The sequence below is a fragment of the Peromyscus leucopus genome, chromosome 8a, assembly GCF_004664715.2.
Source record: "Peromyscus leucopus breed LL Stock chromosome 8a, UCI_PerLeu_2.1, whole genome shotgun sequence".
Lineage (NCBI taxonomy): Eukaryota > Metazoa > Chordata > Mammalia > Rodentia > Cricetidae > Peromyscus > Peromyscus leucopus.
Genome location: NC_051085.1, coordinates 11,043,376 through 11,060,270, shown reverse-complemented (window position 1 = coordinate 11,060,270; position 16,895 = coordinate 11,043,376).

Here is a 16,895-nt window from a genome sequence, read left to right as displayed (position 1 = left end):
GATTTTTCTGTTACAAATATGTTTCAGTAAATGATTCTGTTGACCACACCTTCCCTGTTGGACTATCATTAAAAACAAATCCTCCAAGTTAGTACTGTATTAAAAATGTGAACATATTTGACTATTGGTGGATAGTATATATTTTTCTTCTAGAAAAACTGTAATAATGTTATAGATTATGGAAAAATTCTAAGAAACATTTGTGTCATAATATGGACAGAAGATAGAGTCCTTTTCCCAGGGTAAATAATTCTACCTTCTGTCCAGGATCACTTAATGCCTACATTTTTATTGGCATTATTTATAAATATTGCATTCTATATGGAACAGTTGAATTTTCAAAATGTTTAAATAAACAAATCTACCCCTAATATGTCTTTTTATAGTAAGAGTATCTCACTTATCTGTCTACTTTTCATTTCAGAAACTTTACCATAAATAAAGGTCCTATATAGTGAAGAGCAAACTCATTAGAGTTTGTATATTTTTTGAGGAAATAAATTTGACAAAAGTATATTTTACTTACTCAATAGGTATCTATACAAAACAATACTTAACAGGACATAGATAGCAGTAATGAAATGACATAAACTACAATTCTTTACATTCTCATACTAAAAACAGAATTGGAAGAGGCCATTCATAATTCAAGAGAAATATCTTATTTTGTTTCTTAAAGATTTAGTTATTTTTATTTTATGTTTATGGATGTTTTGCCAGCATGAAAGTTTATGCACCATGTGTATTACTTGTACCCATGGAGGCCATAAGAAAGCATTAGATCCCCTGGAATTTGAGTTACAGTCAGTTGTGAGCCATAATGTGTGTGCTAGGAATTTAACTTAAGTTTTCCGCAAGAACAACAGTGTTGCTCTTGGGACCCTCTTCCTCCTGCTGGGTTGCCACATCCAGCTTTGATATGAGGGTTTGTGTCTAGTCTTATTGTAACTTGTTATGCTGTTTTTGGTTGATATTCCTGGAAAACTGCTCTTTTCTTAAGTGAAATGAAAGAGGAATGGATCTGGAGGAGAGGGAAGATGGGAAAGGAATTGGAAGGAGTGGAGGAAGGGGAAACTGCATTTGCATTTGTATTAGAGAAGAATAAAAAGGAAAAAGAGAAGAACAGAACAAGTGTACTTACCTGCTGAGACATCTGTCCAGTGCTATGAAAGGATCTATCTCTAAAGATTAAGTAGATGTAAAATGAAAAAAATGAGAGTACTGTTTATTCTTTTACTTAATGTCTTCAGGAGACAAGTTTTAGATTCTTCAACAGTAGCTTGCACTACAATTCTTAAATCACTACAAATTGATTATATTCTATTTATAATTCTAACCTTTACTAAACTTAACATGTTCGCTTCCTTATGAATTTCTTTAATTTATCCATTAACCTATCCGTCACACAGCCTTCTCAACCTCTTTGTGCCACCATATCTTGCTATAGCACCTTCACTTTCATAATGAAATTGTCCTGGTCACTATCACAACATTGGTTATTTACTTTTCTTAAATTCCATGTTTAAAGGAAAACCTGGATGCAGATTGACTACAGTTCACTCATTTTGTCAAAATATTAGTTCAGTCATTATCTCCCTAATGACATCATCATGGACCTTTTTTTCCTATCACTTTCTAGAACACAGCCTTCTTGTAGTTTATCATCCTCTTTTGCTTATGTCTCCTTTTGTCTACCTTTGTCAGTTATAAAGGCAACTTTTCTCTACAGATATCACAATCCTGGATGATTTTCACAGCTGTCTCCAGCCCTACTTTTCTCAGACCCTCCTGAGTTGATCTCTCATGTTTCCATGGTAGCAAGTGTTTATATGTGTTCTCATCCACCACATCTATTAACTGCTATTGAACATATATTTAGGTATGATTGTGTTTGTTACTTGTGTACACTTGTATTTCCCAAAGGTACTTTCAAAAAAGTTAGGCCTACAATCTAATCACTCCTCTCCCACCTGAATATGTCTCATCTGAATTCTTTCAGTGAGTTCTGTTTACAGACCAAAATAAAATAAGTAAGAGTAACAATACATGCTAGGCCTATCTTGTTCTTAGAGCTCTCGATACAAGACCAGCAAATAAGATGTGTAAAGGATACACTCATACAGAGTCACAGTGTGGGCACACGTGGAAGTCTGTTAGTCATAAGCCCACACAAGTCAAAAAACCTACTAAACGTAACGTAAGCTGCCCTTTTCCTTTTAATTGTGGGTCTGTTTATTTTCATATCACTAGGTGAAGCTTAAGACTCATGGCACTCTGCCCCTGACCTTCCACACATACCTTGCCATTTGTAGGCTATCCCATGATCTCTTTACAGAAGTCAAGGATACCCAATTCTTCTTTCATCAGCACCTACCAAGCTCAGTTTCCTCAGAAAATACTGCTCATAGCTAATGTCCAGTTCTAGGCTGCTTTTCCTCTATAAGTAGATTTCTCCTACTTCTAGCCTGGATAATTCGTTAGCAACACTTGCCTTCTACAGAAAATGAAGACTTTCCTCATCCCCTTGCTCACTTCTGGTCCTGACTGGATACTCTTTTACATGTTTCCTCTCTTATGCCTTTTACTGTACTGTGATCTAATTTCCTTTTTATCTGATTATGCCAAGACTTCTTGAGGGTAACCAGAACTTTCTCAGGACAGAGTTAGCATCTTTTTTTTTTTGGGGGGGGGTCCTGGATCTTTAATACTGAAAACAGTATTCCCTAAGGATGTAGCCTTATATAGAGTATTTTATTCCTTATATCAGTGCTGTTATGAAAATAGGAAGAAAGAGTTTAGTAGCATTTGTAAATTCATGTGGTAGAATTTTGAAGTTCTAATTAATAAGCCAAGAACTGAGTGACTTTTTTTTTGTTTGTTTGTTTTTTGTTTTTGTTTTTTGAGACAGGGTTTCTCTGTGTAGCTTTGTGCCTTTCCTGGGACTCACTTGGTAGCCCAGGCTGGCCTCGAACTCGCAGAGATCCGCCTGGCTCTGCCTCCCGAGTGCTGGGATTAAAGGCGTGCGCCACCACCGCCCGGCCTGAGTGACTTTTTATTTAATTTTTTTTCAGTGATACTAACCTGATGACAGTCAATTTCAGTTTTCCTGAAGTCCATGAACTTTAAACAAATAGGTACTAGATCTTAGACTTGCAATGCTGATCTTTCAAGAGCATTATGGTTAAAGATTTGGTATTTGGACTTTGTAAGTTGACTTCAGCTCCCTGTGGACTATTAATGCAGTTAGAATACAGTTTCTGCCTTTGAAAGATGCATACAGTATCTTCATATCCACTTAAATAATCATAGACTGTCATGGGAAATCTAAAGCTAACAAGGAACTCATGAAATTGAGGTTTTGAAAAAATACTGCACCAGTAAAACACTGGCAGCATGGATTGACTGGGGTTTTGGCTTCTTATTTCTCCTGTTTCTTTGGTTATACAGTTCCCTCAGATTTTATCTTCAGAAGTGGCCAGAGTGAGCACCTCTCAGATTCCAATGGTCTCAGAATATTCAAATCTAACAGTGGTGGTGCTGTTCTTTTGAGAGCCAGGACTAATTTAAACTTGATTGCCATGGTACTTACTGGTTAGTGTCACCTTTTTACTTTATTATTTGTTATGATTATAATGATCACACTTCTGCCCTCCTTGTAGTTAAAATGGTAATGAATTCCTAGGTACTTGATACATTGTTTGCAATATCCTCCATTGACAAGTCACAGCAAGGATGCTAGTGTCTAATTTCATAGAAGCCAGTGAGTCAAGTTGATCTTATTTATATGATTTACTCATGGTACAGATCAGTAGCAATCAAGGAAGCACATTGGCTTCATAAACTGCTTCCGATTCCAGAACACTCCAAGCCAATGATAAGTCGAGTAATAAATCAATGAGAGTAGGGAATATTTTTTTCTTTGAATATTTCCAATATAACTTTCCCCATATACAAACATTTTTCTGAGATAAAAAGTAAGAAATAGCATGAAGAAAAATACTTTTTGACCCAAGACTTTAACAATTTTTTATTTATGTGTGTTTAGTAATTATCCACACATATAGTCATTTATTTAAATAGGAAATACATGCACATAACTAAACACTCATAAAGTATGATATGCATTCACTGAAAGCATTGCACCATATCTCTTCTGCCTTCTATTTCTAGCCAACTAGTTATTGGATTCCTGCCTTATGGTTAAGGCCTGTGCTTCTCCATATATACTTATATTTTTCTTTGCTTATGGGACTTCTTAAATAATTTCTACTTTCAACTCAAAAGTCCAGCTGCTGAAAGAGAGATCATATTAAAATAATATCTATTCCATTTCAAGGAAAACCACACATTCTGAGCCACTATCAATAGGAAGGCGGTACCTCTCTTTAAAGAGAAGCATGTGTGTTCTTGTACTGTCAGTTCAAGCTTGGAACACATAAATACTTAAGAAACAGCCAAAGATGGAGCACATCCTATGGACATTAGTTGGCTTTTAAAAGTTGTTATGGAAAGTTCTTAAAGAAACTTACTTACACAGTGAGTTTATTTTTATTTTTATTGATCTTTTTTCTTATGACATATTTTGATTATGTTTTTCCCTCCCCCAAATTCCTCCCAGATCCTCCCTACCTGGCTATCACAACTTTATGTTCTTTATCTCTCTCTTTAAAACAAACAAACAAAACCAAAGCAAAACAAAAACTCAAGAAACACAAAAACAGAACCCAAAATTAACAAACAAAAGCACATGCTGGTGATGTCTGAGCCACACCCTTCTCTAGCTTAACTAGATAATATCAGCTACTCCACTCATGAATAAGCACCAAGTGGCTAAAACTAAGCTTCAAGCATCTCTCAGATTATCTCAAACCAGGCTAACAATAACTATAAATCCCCAAACCCAACACTAGGGAGGAGGAAATTTTGCAAAAAGCCATGTCAAAAGATATAACCAATGGTTTAAATCCAGATGTCCAGGTCCCATTTTGAAAACAACAACACAAGTAATATGAGAAAACAAGATGATTTAGCCCCTCCAGAAAGTACAAATCCCGTAATAATGGTTGTCTGTGAGAACAGTCTAGAGAACACTTAAACAAAATTTAAAAAACAACTATAAATATGTTCACAGAGTTCTAGGAATTTAAGGAAGACATAAGTAAATACCTGAATAAACTTAAGAGGACAGGAATAAAGTCTCAGTTGAGTTCCAAGAAAACAAATAGCTGAATGAAATAAGAACAATTCTGGATGTAAAAATAGAATTCAATAACAAGACAGTGAAAAAGAATGAAACTGAAGTGAAGCTGGAGATGAAAATGAATATGAGGCTAATAAAAAGCTCATTGTAAAGCCTCCCCACCACAATGGGCCACACACAGACAAGTCAAAGGAACTGGACTGCTCAGCCAAAGAAGGCGATACCTTTAAAATTATTCAGAAGTAGAACATGCAGGATATTTGGGACACCATGATAAAAACAAATTTATGACTTTCAGGTGTAGAAGAAAGAATAATTCCAGGTCAAGGCATAGAAAATATATTCCATAAAATCACGGAAGAAAGTTTCTCAAATTTGGAGAAAGAGATGCCCATCTAGGCACTAAAGGTATAGAGAATGCTGAATTGGTAGGAGCAGAAGAAAATCTCCTTACTCCATATCATGGTTAAAGTACAAGCTAGACAGCACAAAGAGAAGACTGCAAACTGCAAACAAGAAGAACTCACAAAGAAAGGGAGGTCCATGAGAATGATTGGTTCCTCAATGGAAACTTTCAAAACCAGAAGAGGTTAGGGCAATGTACTTCAGTTTCTGAAAGATGACAAATATCAGCTTAGATCCGGCAAAACTGTGAAAATTGAAGGAGAGGCATAGAATGATAAAAGTAAAACAAGTAATGACTATAAAAGGGCTTAAGAAATGTGTAATCACCAAACCTGTCTCACAGAGAATATTGGAAGGAAAACTTTGGACTGGAGAGAAGGAAACATATATCTAAGAGGCTACAGGGAAAGAAATAAATGATACTAGAATAGTGGTTAATCATCATAAGGCTGTGAAAATAAACTAAATGGCAGCAATTAATATACTTTGTGATAATAACTTTGAGTGTTAATGACCTCAATTCCCCAATCAAAAAACATAGTCTTACAAAACAGAATCCATTTGTTTATGATATAAAAAAAAACCCACATATCATCTTCAAGGTTGGATGCCACCTTACATTGAAAAGGTAGAAAAAAGAATCCCAAGAAATGGGATCAGGAAACAAGCGGCTTTTATAAAAATCTCGAAACCAACCAACCAACCAAACAAACAAAAAAACCACCTTGAATTGAATTTAACCAAAAATGTGAAGGACCTTTATCATGGGAACTTTAAAAAACTGAAGAAAGAAATCAAGGAAGGCACTAGACTGAGGCTAGGAACACTTCTCATGCTCACAAATAGGAGGACTATTGTGGAAATGACCACTCTATGAAAAGCAATTTAGGATCAAATGAATTTCACCCCAAATCCCCATCCCATTCTTCACAGAAACAGAAACCCACCAATAGTATTAATGTGGAAGCACAACAAATCCAGGGCAGCACAACAACCCTGTGTAACAAGAAAACTGCTGGAGGCGGTGCCTTGCTCCATCTCAAGCTGTCCTACAGGACTAGAGTAAGAAACCGTGTGGTCCTGGAACAAAAGGAGACACGAACATCAGCGGAATACAAGACCCATATGTGTTCATGCCATTATAGCTACATGATTTTTGACAAAGATACCAAAGCTATACATTAGAGAAAAGACAGACTCTTCTCCAAATGGTGCTGGGAAAGCTTCATGCCTTCACCTGTTGCCTTAGCTCATGAAGAATCATTTTCATTGTGTTACTTCCTTTTTTTTACCTCTTTAACTTCTTCTCTCCATCTCTTCCTCAATTTCTTTCTTTTTTTCTCATCTTTGTCAGCTCCATTTTCAACCAACTTTGGCAACAGGAGGCAAAACTAACACCCAAGGATTGTATTAGACTGTCTTCACTTAGATCCTCATGCTAGGTGGTAGGTTTTGCCTCTGTGTTTCATAGTTTTCCTTTGCTTGCTTAGATGTATAGTCCAGTTTAAGTTACATGTTAGCAAAAGAAATGGGCAAAGATATATCTACTCCATTTACTTAGAAACATAATTCTGAAGGAATTTAATACTTTAAAAATTTATAAACTGTTACATTTAAAAGAATTGGAAACCCTTAGTGAAAAAACATATGCCAATCCAACATTCTTTTAGTCAACAAATCTGTTAGCTAACCCCCAATACACTGATGAAATAACCTTGGATACTCAGAAATTTCTAGTTGACTTCAATTTGTAAACAACCCAAGGAAGAACTCACAAGGGATCTACCAGAGGGATTGTACAAAATTTGCAAAGCTTACTGATTAAAAAACTCTGTGGGATGTTTTCATTTTTCTTCATTTCCCTGTTTTAAAATTGCACTAACATCTATAACTTGTTCCAATATGACTTCATTTGAGAGGAGTACATGTGCAAAGATAAAACCCTAGAGTTTTACATTTCCTTCCTGCCTTCCTCTTTCTCGTCCCAGACTCCCCTGTAGCTGATGTTTTCTCAGGTCCTGCCCAGCTCCATGGACCCTGCAGCCGCTTATAAAATAATCACTCAGAAGCTTGTATTAATTAAAACTGTTGGGCCATTAGCTCAGGCCTACCATTGACTAGCTCTTACATTTAAACTCAGCCAATTTCTGTTAATCTATATGTTGCCACATGTTCCGTGGCTTTACCTGTATGCCGTTACATGCTGCTCCCTAGACGGCGGGTTGGTATCTGCTTTCAGCCTTCCTGTTCCCAGAATTCTCCTTGTCTGTTTACCCTGCCTATACTTCCTGCCTGGCAACTGGCCAATCAGCTTTCTGTTTATCAACCAATCAGAGCAACACATTCACAGCATATAGAACATCTCACAGCACTGCCCCAGCCCATGTCCTACTTGGCCTGGTAGAGGAGCAGAGTCTCCATGGTCTACTGCAAGCCTTTAGATAGATCAGAAGGAAGCCAAGGGGGCTGTAGTTTGTTTCAGAGTGAGTGTGGGTCTGAAAAATCCTTTCTCCTGTTCAGTGCATTAACTGTCCTACTTGGGGTATTGGGTGGGAGAAAATCAGGAAAGTAAAGGCAGTGAGAAGCCAGTTTTCCTGAGCTGTCAAGGCTGCCTTTGAGTTTCAGGAATTTCATCTTCCGGAAAGGTCTTTGTTTTCACTTAGAGGCCCAGTATCTAGCTGTGAGCCTGCAGAGATGACACATTCCAGGTCACTCTTGGTCCTGTTCAGGTAAGTCCTATGCCATTCCTGACGGGAAACACCATCTCACAACTTCTTAGTTTCTGTGGACCTTTTTGTCTCTTAAGCAGATGACAGAAAATGTTTCCATATTCACTCAGGAAAATATGAATTCAAGACAAGCTGAGTTTTAGCAAGTTTGGATGACAGTCTCTCTCTCCATATGTTTATGTGTTTATGTATTCATCATTCCAGAGAATTTTCAGTGTCCACTCAACTTGCTAGCCATCACCTGTGCTATCTTTTTCTCTTGCTTGAAGTTTCAAATGTTTATCCAAATGTCAGCCACTTGAGTCTGCACGGCAGATGTTAAGAACACTGAGGCCTAACAGCCCTTTTCTGTGTACTCAGTACACTTTGGGGAAGCACTGGTGTTCACACTTAGCCACTGAGAAAGAAGTTGCTGTGGAAGATTTCTCATGTAAGTTGTTTCTGTTCCTTTACCTCCTATCTATATTGCTGTACTAAAAATTGTACCACCTTGCTCTATTTTATACAAATGAGTACTTGAAGCTGTTTGACTTCTAAGTAGACATTTACATGGGAGTAAATCACCAGATACAGTGTGTGTGTGTGTGTGTGTGTGTGTGTGTGTGTGTGTGTGTGTGTTGTGTTTGCATGGGTGGAGGTATGAAGGTCAATATGAGGTGTCTTCCTCAGTTGCTGTTCACCTTAATTTAGAGTGTTCACAGAGCAAGAAACACTTATTTGACTAGATTGTCTGATCATCAAGTGCAGAAATATCCTTGTCTTGGCCTCCCCAGCACAGGGGTTAGAGGTCACACTGCTTAAGCATAGTCATTTGTGTGGGTGCTTGGCTTGATCTTAGCTCCTCATGAGAGTGCAGAAACTAGTTTATGGATGGAGCCATTGTTCCTGCTCCAGATGTTATTATTTTTGGTGTAAGATTTTTATTGTTGTTTATTGTGTGTTTTTGCTGAGAGTGAGAGGTGTCACAGTGCATGTGTACAACCTTCAGAGTGATGACTATGCTTGTGTTGAGTTTTCTGTATGTGGATTATAATACATTGTTCTACTGAATCATATTTAGCAGCCCTTCAATTTTGATGGGTAGTTAGACTTTCTTTTAAGCTAGCACTGATTGTGGGACAAAAATATAAATATAGCAATTGGAACCTGCTCTTTGCAGTGACCATTTTGGAAAACAGAGCACATAACTCATATCTTAGATTATTATTACAATACTGGGAGGAAGTATAAGTGATATTATTTACTTAATTTTTATCTTTCAGTGTATTCGCAAGTGTTTATATCAGTTTAAAAAAATCCTCCATCATCGTTGAAAGCAAAATAAAGGTGTGCTTTCTTAGGTAAAAGTGATCATGCCTTTTGCCCGCTAGGAGGTCAAATTCGCACCTTTCCCCAGAATCCTGGTAGGAAAACAGCTGCGGAGGGAACACCCAAGTTAAGCAAATAAACACGCTAAAGGCCAGCCCAGTGGTGTCCACATTGTAGCTAATCTCTATTTATCTTAAAATAATTTCTCACTTTGTCAAATTTAATGGTGCATTCATAATGAAATGTCACAGAATTCGCGCCTGGTTTTGATGATAAAATGCTTTAGGAAGGTAATCATATTATATAGATCGTTCCATTTCTTAAAGCACTTCCAAATGTGTGCTTTCGTCTTCTCCTCACGGTAACCTTCAGTACGGCATGCCGAAAAGTTATTTCCCTCATGTTTCAAAGGGACCTGATGTTCACAGAACTGATTGGTACAGATAAGAAAATAGTTAGCCTAGGAATGAGGTCTCCTGAGGCTGTACCTGCTCTCCTATCTACGGCTGGCAAATTACTATCAATATCAAAATAAAATTGTGTCAGGCCAAATTTCTTGAGTTCTTTTGCAGATAACCTTTTTGGGGAGTGATCTCCCTGAAAATGTTTATATGTCAAGGGCAAAGGGAAGAGCCAGCACAGAAGGGGGCTGAAGCGACATGAACTCTCATATGAATCACACCAGAAACTCTTATATGGATCACACTAGGGGTCTTTTTCCCAGACAGGAGAAGGGTGCTGTTGTTACGTTCTTTCTTGGGTCAGTCATTTGCATACGACATCCTGAGAGTGGAAACCTTCCCAAACAGATAGAAATGACTCCCAGAGTCAAAGAATGATGTCCCACTAAAGAAGACTGTGCAAGAGAACACCACTGAGCACAGGAACACCACGACACTGGGTGCAGAGATAGAATTTGCCACGAGTGTTAAATTCATTTGGTAACTGCTTAGTTTTCTTTTTAATATAAATAAATTCCAAAGTAGAGAAGAGGATTATGAGCATCATGTACCCACACTTGTCAGCAGTAATAATGAACACACAGCTAGTTTTGTTTCTTCTGAGGCAACTCAGATTTCTAAACACATTATCTGCTACTCACTATATTCAGGAACACCAACATGCACTGCCTAGTTTCCCCCATTTATCTGACTAAAACTGTCTTGCCACCAACTTAATGTGGTAGCTACAGATGCTGAGCTATGGTATGTGTATCAAGCTTGAATCTGTAAAGTGAAGAGATTTGAAAAATGTTTTCTATACTCTTTTCCAGCTTAGGCATTTGGTCATTTTTCTACCAAATGTAACTGTCTCTCGGAAGCACCCATCTTCAAATGCATAGAGCGGCTCTCATCAGTCTGCCAGCAACTCTTGAACCCAGCACAGAGTCCCAAGGACAGCTTATGCAAGTACAGCTTTACTTAGAACATTCTAAAACAGGTGGCCAGAGAACTGGAAACAGGAGCAGAAAGTCTTTGTGGATTTCTGTCGTTCCTAAGACGCTTCCTATATTCGTAAGTATTTTGCCCTCGCCAACACGCTTCACTGTTTGACCCTTCTCAAGTCTCTTGTGTCTACGCTATGTGCTCAGCACAGTGAATGCTATTTCTGTTTTTACACTCCATGATGCAACTCTGAACCTCCTCTGTCTAGCCTCTGAGACTCCATATTTCAGTTTGTAATAGTTATTCCTGGTACAAAATACAACTACACAATCGGCACAGACTATTTTTCGTACTCATTAATTCTTTCCATGTTCTCTTTCCATGCTCTCTTCCTTTCACCCCAAACCAATCTCATCTTTAGACCGCTGCTTTCCTGTCTCCTAGTGATTTCTGTGCCACCAGCTGATACTCTTCATTCCTGCATATACCTAGGACAGTTTCACTGCTTTGTTTACATTTGAACTATGTAGGGATTTGGAAAACAGTGCCCAATTAATCCTTACTAAATGAACAAAAGAATGAGGCTTCCTCTACTAATTCTCATGACCATGACATTTATTTTACATATACTTCCTATGTCCCTACAACGTTTTATTTAGATTTTGTTTGTTTGTTGCTATGCCTGTGTTACTTAGCGTCTTAGTTTAGGTTTCCTAGAAGCAGATTTCATGACAAAGATGCTAGAGCCAGCATCATTTTCTTTTCTTGATAATGGGAAACAGCCTGAGACAGTGGAGAAAAGGAGAAGCCATTCATGTGAGCAGCTGGAGCTGTGGATTTAATGGGAAGCTTTGGGCTTATGTAAAGCATGAACCTCAGGGTTGTCCCATTTGAATGAGCTTGGCTTGGGACCTTCAGACTGTCACGTGAACAGTACAAGAGCTGATAGCCAGACATAAAACCTCAGCTGAAGAGATTCGGGTGCCAGTTGGATATGGGTGTGGCACCAACATCACACCCAGGCTTGGAAATTTAATTACATTTTTGAATTGTGTGAGTCATTGGATTTGAATGAAGATCTATTCTTGAAGTTAATGATAAAATGCACACTAACTGTGGACTATAAATGATGAGCTAAATTTATGAATGAATAGTATAATAAATAGCTCTACTAAATCACCCAAACACTAAGTTACTAACACATGCGACTTCCATGTCTAGAAACATTAAAACCATACAGAATCCTGGAAAGTGATATCCTTTCCCTCCATGACAGATTTCAAGGCTCTCAAGCTGAGTCCTTCTTGGACACATAGGTCACACTGAAATGCCATTCCTGCTGTATATGGTGACCATGCTTTCCAATTGTGGCTTTTTAGTTAAAACCATGAAACTTGATCATTAAAGGCAATCTAACATATTGAAAACATTTTACATACGGACTTACTGTTAAGTTTCTGGTGTGTGGCTATTTTAGTGGATGTCAAAGTGTATTTGCTAGTTACATTCACATCTAAGTATTACTTTATAAAAGCAAGTTCATGTCCCCAGGAAAATTTTCATATACTTTAATCTGAGTACATATATATTCATGAAAGAGAACATATCTGAGAAAAATAAAGTTGATTCTTATGAGTCTTAAGTACCAAATAGTTTTGAGTTGAGTTGAGAATAATCTAAACAGAACTTAGATTCCACTACAAATGCTATATGAAGAAATAGAGAATTCTGAAAACAATTACCCTATTTGGAAAATGAATGGGATTATGATGATTTAGTGTTAAAAAAAATCTTTGAAAAGAAAAAAGTAGCACATCTTTTCCACATTAAATGAAAGACATGTGACTTGATTCTCTCATATACTAGGTGTAGAGTGCTGGATCCACATATGCAGAGGATATTGAAGGATAAAACTCAAGGTCCTTGGAAAGGCTTGAGCACAGTGAGAGCACACGTTTGGGGTAGAAATGCTTGTTTTCTTCTTTCCAGAGAGGTCTCTTATAACCTGGACTGAGCTCAAAATAAAATAGCCGAGGATGGCCTTAGTTCTGAATCCTTCCGTTTCTGCCTCCCAAGTGCTGGGAATACAAGAATGGACCAACATGCCAGGGTCAAAAATCTTACAATGTTATTTAGTATCTGTTATGTTGAGCTTTATGAGTGTTTATATGTGTCTATGTTTATGTATACATATATATTTGTATACATGGTATAGGTGTTTGCCATACTTGGTTTTTCATGTAACCACTTCTCAATCCTTGCACTCAGTTCTCTTAATTTTGTATTTACTTTAACATAAATCATGAATTTTACCACTTCTTAAGGTTTTTAAATGGGTTCAAAAATATGGCATCCTTGAAGGACACCATGTTTTAAAAGATAACGATCATTCTAATAATCTCAGGTTATAAAATATACTATCTGAGATAACCCTATGAAATCAATAGATTTTATAGTTTAATTATAACCCAAAGAAGAAAGCTGAAGATTATGTAACATTTTCATCCTTTCATAAAATTGACAAGAATTCATGATCACAAATGGAGACCTTTTGTTCCCAGGTCAACTCACTTAAATGCACTCAAAGCTAAGATGTTTACTGTCAAAGAGTTATGAAGGCAACCTTACTAAAATCTGTAATTTCCTAGGCACTATGCACTTTTCTTCAACCATAAAACATACTTTATAAAATGAGAGGAAAATCCCATAGTGTATTTTCATTCTTTCCCCCAGATGCCTCAGGATTTCTTCTTATTTCTTTCAGTTTCAAAAAACTTTGTTAGCAATCTTTTCAGCACGGTAGGATGGTGATATTTCCCTTCATCTGAAAACTCCACCATACCTCCCAATATTTCTAATAACAGTTTTGCAAGATGTAGAGTTCTGGATTGTCAGATCTGTCAACATTTAAAAATGGTGCATCTTTCGCTCTCTTTGCTTTCTGAGAGGAAGTCTGTTCTTATTCTGATTATCCGCCTTCTAGGCAGACTTTAAAAGCTCATTTTCTGTCATTGGTTTTCAAAAGTTGATTATATTTTTGAAATGACTTTTTTTTAGATTTAATCTCTTCTAGGTTTTCTGAGCTCTTGAATCTCCAGGTTTCTTTTTTAAATCTGAGGAATTTTCAGTCATCATTTCTTCAAATAGCTTTTCACCCCTGTCTCCTTTTTTCCATTTTGCCTGAATTTTCAATGATATGGTATTACTTTTTTTTAATGTAATTCTCTGCATTTCTTCAACTTTCAGTTCCTTTTAAGATAATTTTTCCTACTTACTGAAATTGGGAAATTTTGACCATTGAATAACCAAACTCATTGATAATTTCTTATGTTGCTGCTGTTTTGCTATTGAGCCCATTCATTCATTCATTCATCTCATGTAAAACCCAAACTGGCTAAAGATGGACCTTGGCCTTCTTATCCTCCTACCTTTACCTCCCAACTTCCTACACTAAGTCCAGCTTTTTCATTTCATTTTAAAAATATTCAGATCTCTTATTGTAATTATAAAATTTTCATTTAATGGGAGTTTCGACTCTTCGTTAGGTTTCGGTGATGTTTTGTCCTGGTTGTCAACTTGAGGAGAACAGAGATTAACTAAGAGAAACATTTCTGGGCAGCCCAGTGAAGCATTTATTTCTTGGAAGGATTAACTGACGTACAAAGACACGCTGCCTACAGGTGCATCCTTCAGTAGCAGCTCAGAGATAAGGACATCTGAGGGAAGGCAAGGCTGCTTCTTTGCCTGCACTCATCCCTGGTAGACAGATTTACTTCGTGGCTCTCACAGATCCTGTCAGCTTTACTGGCATCAAAACTCAGGTTCTTCAGTCTTTTGACATGGGTTGACGATGAACAACTCTCCAGGAATCCTTCAGGTCTTCAGCAACAGATTGGGACTGCTGAAGAATCTGGTCTAGTAGTGCTGGATTCTCAGCCTCTCCAGCATGAAGACAAACACTGTTGAACTACTCAGCCCATATTGTATTATCCAATATAAAAAATCCCCTTTGCAATATGTATTTATCCTGTTGATTCTGTTCCTCTAGAGAACCCTGACTAATACAGTTTCCAATAATATGAGCCTACTTGCATGTAGGAGAAAGGACAATAACTGTTCACACCACTTTGCTCTTGCAGGAGAGAGATATGCAGTGACATTTGGACAAAAATGGGAATCTTTGTTACCATTTGGCCTTTAATTGGCCTATAGAGCCACTTAGTGTCTGTGTTCTATTAAGATATTTAGGGGTGATAAGGCAGAAAAAAATACATTTATCAAAAATCTCACAAGGAGCTATTGGTAAAATGTGAAACAGAAGTTGACTTTATGTGATATAATGAAGGAAAAAAAGTCTCAGGATAAGAAAAAAATTAGACTCTGTTCCATAAAAGGAATGAAAGAGAGGAGAGTTTCAGAGACACGGGGCGTGAGAGGAGAGCAGGAAATAGCCTGAATGGAAACAGGAAGACGGTCCAGACAGACACAGGAAGAAACCCAAGCTAACACTGTCTTGGCATGTGGGAAGGGGAAGCCGACGCCTCAAAAGGTAAGCCAGTTGCCCTGATGGAGAGACTGGGAAACCTACTAAGGGGTCAGCCCATAGTTTCCTCAATCCTCAAGTCTACCTGTGGGTCTTACTGAGACAGTGAGTTCTTCCAGACAGGTTAGCAGTGGAGAAAGTTCGATCAACCCAGAAGGTTTGGGCCGATTCCATCTAGAGAGGAAACAGAGTGTTGAAAGGTGGGCAGTTCTGAGGACATAGGGAACAATCTCAAGTGAGAGAGTCCGCATCTACCTGCAACAACCACAGGGTGTGAGGCTGCCCAGGGAATGGGTGTGGCTAACATGGTGGCTTTTACACTGAGAAGTCCAAGGGTGTCAGCTAGCACCAAGAGACTGTGTTCAGGCTTAGGAGTGGATAGGGGAGGGTGGCCTGGCCTTGAAGTCTTGGAGCAGACCTCACCAACTGAGGACAGCTCTGGAGTTTGTTATCCCGGAGCCTAGGTCAGCACACAGAGCCACCTCTCCTCTCTGAAGGTGGCAACTTCAGGGTCTAACTTCAAACCAGCATGGGACCAACTCCTTACCTCCATCAGCTGCATCCCAGAAACGGAGTGATAAATGCTTGGCAGATCAGGCAGGTCCACTGCACAGATCTCAGTGCTGTGAGTGTTTCCTCCACCCCCCATACTTGGGAGACCCCACTCGCCAGCAGCAGCCAATCTGAAAGCTAACTAACCCACATGCTACCCAGCATGGGATCTCCTAAACACACCTGTCAGCCTCCATTTCTGTAGTTGAGAATGGACTTGGCCTCCAAATTCTAGTCTTCAAATGTCGGGGTTACCGTCTGCACCTCCATACATGGCCTGCAGTTATTTAATAAAGCCACTTCAGAGCCTTCATTAATCCTATCTAAACCTTTCCCCACTGCCAGGCAACTGTCTCTTGTTTTCCTTATTTTTGGTACTGTGTTTCCTGTGGCTGCTTTTGCTTCCTGCTGAATTGCTCACGATGTCATGACTTTATCTTGTTCTAAACACTCTCCTGTTTAGATTTTGTTCCCCTTCTTATATTGATCAAATGTCAGCTATACATTTTTTATTATTAGGGAATCTTTTATTTATTTTAATAGTTGGTATTTTGTTTTACTTTCCAGCATCATCATCCACTCATTTTCCTTCCCCCTTTCTTTTTATTTAACATTATTTCTTGTCTCTTTTTCTCTTTCCCTGCACCCTTTCTTCATCTTGCTCATTTACTATTTCCAGGGGTTCAGGGTGGGGAGCTGGGGGAGGGGAGCAGGAGGAGGGATGAGGGGGGATCTGTGGTTGGAATGTAAAATGGATATTTTTTAAAATCAAA